Here is an 11,363-nt window from a genome sequence, read left to right as displayed (position 1 = left end):
GTTGCCATCTTTCCACTTATTGGACATTTCCGTTTAGGCAAGTTTCATTTATCCGGAGGGCACTAGAATTATTTATTCATGCTTTACAGAAAAACGTTTCGTGCACGAACACATGTGAATTGTGCATATGTTGCTGAATGTATTCGCCCTCTCCAAGCTTTTTCTGTTATTTCTTATATTATATGTGCTGCTATGTAAAAACAAAGAAAGACTTCTGAACGCTAATGTAACTGTCACACGCATTTGTTCCGTTAAATTTTACAACAAGAAACTTAAGACATACAACGAGAAAACGTTGGAAATAATACTATCTGGAGTTTAACGTCCCAAAACCACGATATGATTATGAAGGACACCTTAGTGGAGGCCTTCGGAAATTTCGACCACCTGGGGTTCTTTAGCGTGCACCTAAATTTAAGTACACGGGCCTCAAACATTTTCGCCTCCATAGAAAATGCAGCCGCCGCTGCCGAGATTCGATCCCGCGACCTTCGAGTCAAAAGTCGAGCGCCATAACCACTAGACCATCGTGGAGGGGCGAAAACGCTAGAATTAAGGCTATTTCCCCTTATCTGAGGCAAAGGTATTTTATTATTTAGACAACAGCTACTCATAGAACATGAAATCCCACATTTTTCGTTATATGAGCCCGAAATGGGTTACTAACCTGGTGTAATATGCTCCACAATGGAAGAAATACTAAAACGACCTACATAGCTACATTTCAGGAATGACGCATCCTTCCTTATCTCTTTTTACCGATACGGAGGCCTGAAAACACCATTCTAAATGAACATAAAGTGAACCCACTATTAAGTTAGATTCCTTCACAAATAGTCTGCGACAAGAAATATCTTCAATTATTCTAGTACAACTGGAATCAGAGGCAAATGTTTATCGTGCGCTCCCTCCCAACGGCTTTATCTCTTGTTTCGGTCCCTCGATGTGCGTAGGAATGTAGAGGGGGGGGGGGGGGTTGAGTGGGCGCACGGTGGCAGAAACATTCCTAAAAGTAACATCGACACCTCACGGACTTCGCTTATTCTTTTTTTTTTACCTTTGGACGTGTTGGCTGCTCCTTCCAGTTCAGACGTGCGCGGCGCCGGCATGAGGCGGCACCCCGTGGCAGTAGCGGTACCTACACTACTCAGAAGAACAAGGGAGGCAGCGTTTGCCACTCGCACAACAGGGCTGCAATGGGAGCTCACGCTTGTGTACTCTGATACTGCCGACGTACTACGCGAGCACTTGGTGTAAACTGGCTTTGTTTTGCGCCAACTTGAACGACAACAAGCAGCCATTTTTATACTGAAGCGCTTCCAATTTAGCTAAGCAAGAATCGGTGTCTACCGACGTGTCGCTGATAGCGTCACTGCGTAGCTGATGGCGAAATTACAATGAAGAGAAGAAGCAGCTTTTGAGAGGTGGTTGTGTTCTCCCTGATGTACGCAGCTCGGTGATATTTGACTCGCACGTACAAAGGACTCTCGCCTAAATATATGCGGCGTTTCCTTATTATGAAGAAGAAATGTTTCGGGGCCCTTTCAGGCAGCTTGTGTTTGTGCTATAATTCTTTCTTGTATATATTTGTGCTGCAGACTGCCCAGTTTGAACGTCCAGTATGCACCACACTACTAGCCATCAAAATTGTGTTTAAGCCATTGCCCTAATAAACACGCTAAATGTTTTCGAAGAAAAATTGGGCACATCCCACGTGGCGCGGGAATCGATGTTATGCGAAGCGTACGGCTGGAAGGCAACTGTGGCGTAATTTTTTATATTGAGCGAAACGTAAACGAAATGACACTAAAGATATGTACAAATGGTATACGCACACACATATGTTGATGAGCCGCATATGTGTTACATAGCCCGTTGTTTACAGTTGCGTAACAATGCCAACAGCAACATAGGCATTGCCAACACTAGAAGCGGTAAGCCGATATGTAGTGCTTATACTTGTCCGTTTGACGGAGAACGCACGTACGTTTCAAAATGCGCATGTGCGAAAGGGGTTCTTGACATATCTTGAACAAGGTCATCAGCACCGTGATCAGTGACAGGACTTGTTATCGGATCCGTTCGTGATAGCCGCGACGAGGGGTCTATGTGTAGTGAAGTATGCGGTTGGTACGGCTGTTGGAAATCGTGGATGCCTCTTGCGAAGAAATGATTTATGGTGCCTCCTGTCCTGCACGTGGGAACGATGTCTTGTGATGCCCTGGCCACATCAAAAACGTCTTTCATGTAGTGTAAGAACCAGGCGTTGTTGGGTTTTGATAAATCAATGTTGAAGTCACCGGTAATGATGAGGGGCGTGGTCCTCTCGGCAGAGTTATAATATGAGGCACTGACCCCAGTTTTTTCGTAATAGGTGAGGTACATTCCTAAGAACCACCAGACGGCCTCTTTTAGCGCTCGGGGGCTCAGGTAGATGGCGGTGAGTTCAATGTCTTTCTTAATGTGATTAACGTGTGCAACGCAGACGTCGCCGATTCGGCTGCTTGTCTGTGTGTGTTCGGTGTCTGGCGGCCGGCGAGGTGTGATGCGGCCTACGTTGAAGTTGCGCATCTTCTTCGCGTGTCACAAAGTGGCTCTCAATCAATCTGGTATCCCCCTCGGTTAGCATAAGGCCATTGTCCAGCCTCGTAAGAAACAAAGAGAACACTCATTCTGGAGGACCACGTGGACGAATGGATGGCAGTCGAGTGCCTTCCAGGGATGTTCTGCCTTCAGCTTTCTCACTTGGGTTGCGTTTCAATGTGTATGTTCACGGTCAATGTGTTGATTGAGAGTGTGAATCACCTGTGGCGCATACCCGTTTATCATGAACAACGGTATGTGGGTATGTGCCACGCGGGACTGAGGGAAAGGGTTTCATGACGTACGCGACAGGCATTTTGCGTTATTCATTTCATGATCAGTGAATCGTGTTCGTCATACACTGATCCACTCCTATGTCCGTCTTGGTATATTATAAGTTATGGAGACTGCCAGGAGAGCGCCAAGACGTAGTCGGTTAGATAGATAAGTAGACAGAAACGGCCAAAGTGCCTTAGGTTCGCTAAGAAATGCTTCGCATTTGAAATACCGATATAATAATCATTCGAAGTGCTTTGGCCGTGCAAGCTGGTAGCCCAAAATGAAAAGAATTTGTCAAAACAAAGTCGAGAACTAAGGCATTCAAATTGAAGGACGCAATAAACACGAGACAAAAACAAGTGGACGACACAGGCGCAGGGCCCACGTCTTGTCGTCTCTTGTTTATTGCGCCCTTAGATTTGAGTTTGGATTTCCAACTTGCCCAGTATTTAGTAATAAAAAAAAATTAACTTAGATATTTAGCTCCGGTTCTTGACATGACTTCCCATAAAGCTGATGTACGCTTAGCTAATATTGAACGATGAACCCTGTAGTGTGTGACACTTGTTCACCATTTCGGTCCTATTTTCCTTTTTTTTTGTTTTTGTTTTCATGCTCCCTTTTCCCCCAGTGTCGGATAGAAACTAGGTACAACTTAGTTAACGCTATTTCCCTTTGTTTGCCTTTTTCCTTTCTCTCTCTTCCTCTTGCACCATGGAACCACGTCGGCCTTTTGCATCAGGAGCGAACCGCTGCCAAAAACGTCTGAAAAAAAAAAAAGAATTCGAAAGCGATAGCGCAGACGGCGAGACGAAGCCTAACGCACGGGTAGGAAGTATAAAAAGACGAGTGGTTTCCACTTCGCTGGAACGGCGAACATGAAAGGAATTGTCGACTGGCGGCGTACTTGTGTCAGCGCCACTGTGTTCTCATTTCTTCTTGTTTCCTCATCTGTGGTGCTGGGAATGGGGTCACAGTGCTTCCCGGCGGCGTTTTTTATCGTGTACCCGTATGTAACGGTGGGTCATTAAAGGGTGCCAGAGAGATCTCCCGACCATCTCTTGACTGGGCTGTGCGTTGGACGCTTTCGATTTGCCCTCTCTCCATCAACAGCTTGCTTCAAAGCTTGTTTTGCCATTTTTTTCCAACGCGAAGTTATTACTGCGAGCACACTTAAGGCCTCGTAGATCTCGAGGGTATCTTATGCGGTGCGTTCTTCTTTTGAATAAAATAAAAGACTAGATTAAGGAAAACCGGAAAGCGCTTGCTCACTGCGCGTACGAAACCCCGCATTCTTATACCCATTTATCGAGAGTCAAGTGATATAAGGGACACAAGAGCCTGATCGAAACGTTGCGAACCATCACGAACGATCCCACTTGTTCATTTTTGAAAAAAAAAAAACAGAAGTTCTTTTGGCAAAAAACGTTGTTTGAAGTTGTTGGAACCTTTACCGGGTTTTCGCACTCTCGAGAGCAGAATACGGGAGACGAGAAAAACTAAGGCACGGTGGATGCATTGACAGAATGAAAGTATGTGATCACATTCCACGTTGCTTGTAAGTGTAAGGGTTCAATAACCCCTTCACGTGACTCGAGGACATTCTGTTGACATGAGCGCACGTTCACGACAATCCTAGCAGAAATTTCGCTTGTAGAGCGCGTCAGAAATATAAACGACGCTGAATGAAAGACATATCTGGAATGGCTAGTCTAAGCACTGGTACAACGCGAAACGTGAACATTAAACGTGGCGGAGTGCGTCGTTTATGTAATGCTTTAGGCAGGAGCAGCGTCCCATACTTGCTAAATAAAAAAAAAGCAATTTCGCTTGACACTGGAAGGACTGTGCTCTAAGCACTGGAAGGGCAAAATGAAGGCTCTGTTCTAATGAAATACGTTAGAAGCGTTGTAGCACGTCGGAATAAAAAAAAAATAAGTACGTTGGTCGTTATTGAAGCTTGCCTATGCCCAACGCTGCCCAAGAATAATTTTGACCGGCACTTTTGCTTTTTTTTTAAAAAAAGGCTTTGCCACATGCTTAGTATGCTTGCAGCAAAGCACGCTCTACAGGCCAAGGACAGGAATAAGATAAAGGCGAAGCAAAGAGCGGAACTTTACCCAGACTTTATTAACGTTTAGCTTCCCTGCACTATAGAATAAGGATTCCATTGGCGCTTAAAGGAATTTTGCTAAAGCGCAGCAGCACCAGAAGAGCGTTTGCGGCACGTTTACAAGGGCTGTGCTCCCAATATTCGGGAGCTGGCGCTGCTCTTCTCTCTTCACTAGCAGCTGTAGGAAACCAGTGCTAAAGCTTCGCGTACTATCATCACGACTTACCTATTAATTTATGGATTTCGTGGTATTGTCACAGAGCGTACTATTCATTACAAAACAGAGTATTGTATCCTGGTATTGCGCAGAGTGTACCATTCATTACACAACAACTTCTGAATAATTATTTCAATTATTATTTATTATTAGTCCTACTTAGACCGTTATTCGAGTGATTGATTTATTTATTTCTGACAAAACCAAGTAGCCAGTACTAGCAGTAGTTATACTTATTTCTTACCTTGGAATATTGGCTATTGTGTTACTTCATATTTTCACCACCTGCCGGTAATGAGCTTTTGATTTCTCTAGCTACTTTAGCCTTAAAAGACAAAGCTGTTTGTACTCAAAGTACTGATAAGTGGGCTGTTCTTCGTACAAGAACAAAACTATGGAAATCAAGCTCTGCAATTCATACTACCAACAATCTTGAACACATGAAACAGATAGTCACATACGCACCCTGACACCTAAAGAAAATGAAAAAAAAAATATTTTGTAAGGTGCAGTGCATATGCTTCTTGGTTTTGTTTGTTATTATACCAGTGGAGTATTTCATTTTTTTTCCTGCAATTTGCAGATATCTAGTTTTTTTTTTAATGTAACCTTGTACCTGTATGTATCCTGTAATCAATTTTGATTGTTCACTGCCTTAAGTTTTTTTCCCGTCACGCATGTAGAATGTATGTAACATGTTGGGCCTCAGGCGCACTCAAGATATAATTTTCTAGATTTTGGCCTGTGGTCATTTCCCCTTTGTTGTATGGGAAAAATAAAGACAACTTTAAGTACGAGTAGCAAATAGCAATATGAATGCAAATGCAAGCTGTGAAGCCGTCATGTGCGAGCTCGTTGCTTTTGATGTGGAAATTCACGTGCTTTGTTGCGTAGTTGTCTTTTTCTCTCTGATTTACGTAATTCTGTTCCGAGTAGGTGCTTTTTGAGTCACGCGCGGTGCATGAAGTGTTACGTAAGTGCTGAGGTTGTAGTTTGGCGATGGGCATATTCTAATGCGTTTGATGAAATCACCTCATTAGTAAAACTGACAGTTGGGTGAGTTGGTTCATATTCATCGCAAAATTTCAGCGCGCACAAAGAGACAAGGACAGAGTTGAGGGTACAAACGAGTGCATAAAGTCTCGTTAGTGTCCTTCAATGTGTCCTTCTCTTTCGTGCGCGCTGAAATTTTGCGATGAAACTTATTAGCACTCGAACGTTGAGAGCATTGCATGTTTATAATAAAACTAAGAAAAAATAAAACTATTATTAAGACTAATAATTAACGTAATCGTGTGTCGTATCAAACACACTTTCCCCGTTAAGTAAAAAAAGCGCGTGCAGTTATATTAGCTTAAATACTAAAGAAGTGCTTCCTCTAAATGTGGACGGCCTCGTTTCGTATACTGCAGTTCGGCGCAACGCGAAAAGCGGTGGCTGTGGCCGCTTAGCTGGGTTGACCGGACATGAACCCTGCAAAAACGTTAACTGCATCAACTGCACGATACTCTCTTCTTTCACCATGAAAGTGAAGCTTTCGAGTTGACGCTTCCTGTTTTCCGACCCTCTTGGTGGGCGTGATTTCACACGTACTACACGCCCGCATATACGAGACGACAAAAAAATTGGATTTATAACACCTGGGACCCGGCTTTCCCCCGGTACCATACCGACGCATACAACCAAGAAGGGTTGCCAGATAGCATGAGCGCATTCATCCTAATTCTAGTCGGTGCGCTTTCGCCGCATCAAATGCGACCAGGAGACGAGAAGTCAGCCAATCAATTCATTTTAGTTCTTGGAACTGGGCACAAACTTGTGATGAACATCCGCCAGTACTGTTTATAAATAACACAACGAAAGAAAATTGTCTCGCCCTGCGCCTCTTTAAACATACTGACCAATTACGTACCTATATATTGTAACTTGATACAAAATATGACAATGAAAAAGTGATATCAACAATAGAGGCAAACGCACATCCGAGTTCCTTGCGACACAAAAGCAACCCCGATATCCACGGGAGGGCGGTTGTTTCTCGAATCGGCTATTTATTTCTTTCTAACTATAAGTCTACAAAATACGACAAGTATTTAAGTAATTTAGAATGACAAAACAAAAAAAACTGCGTGGCTTTGAAGCGCTAGAGATTTATGGCGGAGAACATACCACCAGTATTTCTTTGTATTGATTTCTTTTTTTTTGGTAGAGTTCTTTTATTTTAATTTATCTTAGCTTCTCATTTTACGTTGCCGCACAAAAAAAGTTTTTCTGGAGGCCTCGAACATAGCAGCAAGACCACGGTTACTCTTTTATTTTTAGCATATCGTGGTTGGAGCTATTTAGAAGGCCGCTTCTGCACATAAGTGCCAGGGGTCGTTTCGTACGCATCATTAGGGTGTGATTTATCTCTCGTTTGAATAGGACTCTGGGGATTGGCCAGCCGCCGGATGAAAAAAGAAAAGTTCTTGCTCATCTGTGAGGCAGAGACATAGCGTGAAATCCTAAAAAAAAAAAGTCCGCCTGTCCTCCGTTTGCTTCTAACTATTACGGACGCTAGGGTAGTTTGTAATACCAAGGACAAACAAGTTCACTGATGGATGGGTTTGTGTAACGACAGCATCACAAAGAACCACATTGCTGCAAATAAGTAATGTTTACACTTATGCCTCGCACACGCGCGCTAATACATTCGTACGCACAACGCTTTAAACGTTATATTCTTATTAGTTCCCTGCTAGGCTTTCTCATTTATATCCGTTTGTTAGGAGCTAACTGGCGCTTATCTAGCGCGTGCTGCGACACTTTAGAATGAATATCTGGACAGTTGCGGCTTTGCTGCACACGATATTTTTTTACTCTATTAAGTATTTTTACTAGTAGAGAGTGCAGTTGCGGCCTTGTCCGGCGTGTTCAGTTCATCCGAAGTGACTGTGTTATTGTTATTATCGTCGTCGTAATCATCGTCATAGTCATCGCAATCGGAGCTGAAAATGTCACGTGAGTAGCTGCAAACATTGTTGATGCCGTGGCAGGTGATGATGATGAAGATGAATTATAGCTCAGCCTTCTGTAATGGGTTGGCAGCTTTCAATTAGCCAATCCTTGCGCAATTCACATGGTGTGACGTCTGGAGCGATTCCACGCATCTACCACACAACGTTACATGACGACTGTATAGGGTCTTTTTCCTAAGCTGTTTCAAGCACTGGCGTTGTTTTGTGGTAGAACAATTGACTGTCCCACAGAATACATGATTTGAACTCCGCCCCGCCGCGGTGGTCTAGTGGTTATGGCACTCGACTGCTGACCCGAAGGTCGCGGGATCGAATCTCGGCCGCGGCGGCTGCATTTTCGATGGAGGCGAAAATGTCTGAGGCCCGTGTACTTAGATTTAGGTGCACGTTAAAGAACTCCAGGTGGTCGAAATTTCCGGAGCCCTCCACTACGGCGTCTCTCATAATCATATCGTGGTTTTGGGACGTTAAACCCCAGATATTATTATTATTAATATGATTTGAACTCCGGCTCAAACCATGGCAGAACTGGAGTAGCCAGCGGGCGATCCCAGGCGGCTCTTCCAGTCCGGCCATGCTCAAACCTTGATTTTCTATCTGATTTTAATACCGGCGCTGTTTAAGCTGTCAATTAATCCGTGCAGAGCTAACAGAAAACTATCATCATCATGAACTGGCACGTGCTCTCTTCGGTCTCTTCTTCCTCTTCTTCATCTTCTGCTTGGAGAACGTAAAGCAAAACGTCGAAAGAGAAAGAGAAAGAAAGCTAAGAAGGACAGAAAGAGAAGAAAATAGAGAAAGAGAGAGCGAACAAAAGAAAGAGAAAGGAAGAAATAAAGAGAGAGAAAGAAAGAGGAAGCGAGAACAACAGAGAGAGAGGGAGAGAAAGGCGAGAAAGAGAAAGAAATACATAAAGAGACACAAAATAGAAATAAGCAGAGACAAATGAGACATAGAAAAAACAGAAAGATGACAGAAAAAGAAAGAGAAATATAAGAAGAAACAAAGAAGGCTGCTCAGCTGCAGACTTCCTTCAGGCTTGACACCACTAGTGAGAAGCTGCGTTAATTTTTTTATTAAGTTCGCGTGGTTTTTTGTATCGACCGCCGCGGTTTTCTGCTGATGAGGCATTTAAGGCTTTCGCCTTAAGAAGGTTGCATGAATACTTGGAAAAAACTGCAAAGACTGCCTTTGGATTATTCGCTGCACAGCATTATAAAATTGCTGATCAATTTTTTGTTTTCCCTTGCGATTGAATACACTTGTCCTATTCAGCGGCTTTCGCCAGCGTCGTTAATTTAGGTCGCCAGCTACTGAGGTTCCGTGACACAGATGCGTATGAGCGGGGTTGATTTATGGTTGGACAAAGCGTTGAAGTGTGCGCTGAGAATTCCAGGGGATCCAGACAGCCCACCGGGGAGCAATATGCGATCGATGGACACACATCGGTTACCCCGCGGTGGCAGATAAACGCGTGGATCTTTTCTTACGAGTAAAAGACTTTGGGTGTTCGCAGAGCAATTGACTCTGCTTCTATACGCGGTACAACACAACGCAATGCACCTTCTACTCTAACTGAAGTCATCAGCGAGAAGCCAGGGTTGGCATGGCGTGTACCTAACAAAAATGACCCACGAACAAATCAAACACGTGTTGGTTTGTTTGCTTGTTGGTTTGTTTGTTTGTTTGTTTGTTTGTTTGTGGCGAGCCCTAAGTAGAACTCGAATTCATGTGAGCGTTCCCAAATTTCATTTGAAAGGTGCGCACATGTCTACGGGTCCAGTTCTACATATAGGAGCTTCCGATGGAGCTCTCCCGCTCACTGCAAGCCATACAGAGAAGCAACGGCATTTGAGAACTTGATGCAGTGCTTCTCTCACAGTAATGCCCAACCACAACTACGCTTTTTTTACATCAGTCTGCGTTAAACTGAAATATGTTCTTCGTGTTGACAAATGTGCGCTGCAGATGTGTGGCCAAAGCGTCGCTTCCGTTTTTAGGGCAGCATGGCCGTCAGGCGCAGCATGCACTTGTCAGCCTAATGGCCTTCCACAATAATGTCTGCGCGGCCGTGACACACTATTCACCAGACTTGATCTATAGCACTACGTGTATTTTTCTTTATTTTATTGTTACGCCATCCTTCACATTGGGCTTGCCCAGGTTTCTTCGAGTAGGAAAGGTGTTTCAGCGCGCGATATGCATACGTGTTTTTGTTGCGTGAAACGCTTTTTTCTCTCTCTCCCTCTCTGTGCGTGTGTTTTGCGTACGCTACAAAGAAAAACGTTCATGCAGTTTGATTTACTGTACGTTGTACGCACGTTACGTGTTTATGTGTCAACGATCATGGACGCACGCTGAAGACTACCGCAGAATGAACAGAAAACTTACTAATAGAAGATTATGGTTACACGGTTACATTATGATTTTGTATACTAATACATGTTTCTTTTTAGTTCTTCTTATTCACCTAGTGTGGAGATTGCCCATAAATCCTGTTCTTCGGAACCCATCGCAGCATCTACATTTCTTGTTTATTTGCATAACAACACTATCATAAACGGAATCACATGGAAGACGTTGTTATCTTAAATGTTTTCTACGGATTACTTTATGTCTGTAATGTTTGTTTAGTTTTTCTCAAAGAGCCCATGTGGTAGGCGGGCTGTGAGGATAGCGGCATAAAACAAATAGAGTATTCTCCATGAAAACCTAATCAACCTTATCGAATCTTCTCATACAGGATATTTGAGCAATGTTGATATTTGAAGTCGATCTCCGCAGCTCCACTTCAGAGACAGTAGGGAAAACAATCAAAACGGCAAAAAGGAGGCTGTTGGAAGTGCTTCGCCTAACGTGCACTCATACTTACCTCTTTGAACATTGCGAGTTTTTTTTTTACCAATAATGATAGATACTCCATTAATCATGCTTAGCGTTATATGGAACGAAACAACGAACGAATAGTATAGTAGACGTGTAAACCTATACAAGAGTTTATGCTGAACAGTCTCTTTATCTATGAAGTAGTACAGTGACTTGGTTGCTTGGTTGGTGTCAGGTGAAGTTCATCGCGTGACGGTTACAGTGGGTTCGACATGGTTCCTTTTCTGATGAGCGTTGGTTACTAAAAAGCTCTGTATTTAGTAATGTG

Source organism: Rhipicephalus sanguineus, chromosome 3, assembly GCF_013339695.2.
Source record: "Rhipicephalus sanguineus isolate Rsan-2018 chromosome 3, BIME_Rsan_1.4, whole genome shotgun sequence".
In the NCBI taxonomy this organism is placed as follows: Eukaryota; Metazoa; Arthropoda; class Arachnida; order Ixodida; family Ixodidae; genus Rhipicephalus; species Rhipicephalus sanguineus.
This window is presented reverse-complemented; position numbering follows the sequence as displayed.